The following is a 1802-nucleotide window of genomic DNA, read 5'->3' on the forward strand; positions in this document are numbered from 1 at the left end:
CACGCACACACACACACACACACACCACTGCCCACAGAGCAAGGGCCTCAGGGTCTGGAGGGCTCCGCCCACTCTCGGGCTCTCCATTCATCCAGTGAACCCATTTCCTGCGCCCAGGGAACGAAGGGGTTCTTGCGAACTCTCCCACTAACCCCCTCTTTGGTGACCCCCTCCCACAGGGAGTTGAGCCATAGGCAGTTGCGAAAACAAAGCAAGTTTTCACCTACAAAAGAAAAACGGCCATTTAAGATGGTCCAATCTCATCGCTGGTGTCAATGGCATTTAATGTTTTAATAACGACTACCAGAAGAGGCCTCCGGTGAAAGTCCTATCCCTTTACAGGACCATAGAAGGGTCACCAAGGCCTGCCTTTCCTGACACTTGAGACTGGTCGCTGTCTGTAATGGATTGAAAACCAAAGAGGCCCTCCCGGCCGCCTCTCCCACCCCACCCAAAGCCCGCTCCCGGGGATGGAGCCCCTGCTCCAGCACATTCACATCCCAACCCCGGTTTTCCATGTTTGACTTTTTATTTTTAAATAATCATTTTATTAGGGGCTCATAAACGCATCACAATCCGTACATACATCATTTGTGTCCAGCCCATTAGTACATATGTTGACTTCATCATTCTCACAACACCTGCTTTCCACTTGACTTTTAATACATTTTGGAAACAATGTCTCTCCGGCCTTAATATTTGTTTTAAGAATTAAGCTGCAAGCTGAGGGAGGGACCGAGGCAAACCAGTAAAGCCAGTTGCCTTGGACCTGACCCCAAGCCCTGACGGCCTGTCTGTGTCAGAACAGAACCGGACCCCGGAGGGGGTTGGTTCTAGTGGTTGGGTGCCATTGAGCCGGTTCCGACCCACAGTGACCCTGTGTACCACAGAACACACCATTACCCGGTCCCGCGCCCCTCCCAGTGACTGCTATGTTTGAGCCCCTGGTTGAAGCCGCTGGGTCCGTCCATCTTGTTGAGGGGCTTCCTCATCTTCACTGCCCCTCACTTTACTGAGCATGGTGTCCTTTTCCAGGGGTCCTCAAACTTTTAAACAGGGGACCAGTTCCCTATCCCTCAGACCCATTGGTGGGCCGGACTATAGTTTAAAAAAATAACTAGGAACAAATTCCTATGCACACTGCACATATCTTATTTTGAAGTGAAAAACAAACGGGGCAACCTGGATAAATATCCTCGGCGGGCCGCATATGACTGGCGGGCTATAGTTTGAGGACCCCTGGACTAGGCTCTCCTGACCAAAAAAAGGAAAAACTCACGCCATCAAGCTGATGCTAACTCACAGCCACCCGGTAGGAGAGCATAGAGCTGCCCCGTGAGTTTCCAAGGCCGTGACTGTTGGCAGGAGTAGAAAGTCCCGTCTTTCCCCTGGCAGCATGTCCAAGGCATGTAAGACAAAGGTTCCCCAGCCTGGCCCCGAGGGAGCACTCTGGCCGTATTTCTTCCAAGACAGATCTGTTTGTCTTTTGGCAGTCCGTGGCTCTGACATTCTTCACCAGCACCACGATTCAAACATAGCAATTCTCCAATGTTCTTCATTCATTATCCAACTTTCATGTGCATATGAGGCCATGGGAAATACCGGGGCTTGGGCGGAGCGCCCCTTAGTCCTCAAAGTAACACTCCCTTTCCAGTACGCTAGAGAGGTCTTGTGCAGCAGGTTTACAATGCAAAGCACCTTTTGCTGTCTTGACTGCTGCTTCCAGGAGCATTGATTGTGGATCCACGCGAGACAAAACCTGGGAGTTTTAGGGGCTGGTGTTTCAGAAAGAGATCGCCAAG

General features: G+C 51.1%; 1 protein-coding gene across 1 annotated transcript in view; it reads right to left on the reverse strand.

Annotated features, from left to right (window-relative positions):
* Nucleotides 1–1802, reverse strand: part of SPNS3 (sphingolipid transporter 3 (putative)) — a 59982-nt gene that overhangs the window by 40327 nt on the left and 17853 nt on the right. The gene's annotated exons all lie outside the window — the stretch shown is intronic.

Source organism: Echinops telfairi, unplaced genomic scaffold, assembly GCF_000313985.2.
Source record: "Echinops telfairi isolate 266 unplaced genomic scaffold, ASM31398v2 ScPeMD7_2010;HRSCAF=2546, whole genome shotgun sequence".
Classification (NCBI taxonomy): Eukaryota; Metazoa; Chordata; class Mammalia; order Afrosoricida; family Tenrecidae; genus Echinops; species Echinops telfairi.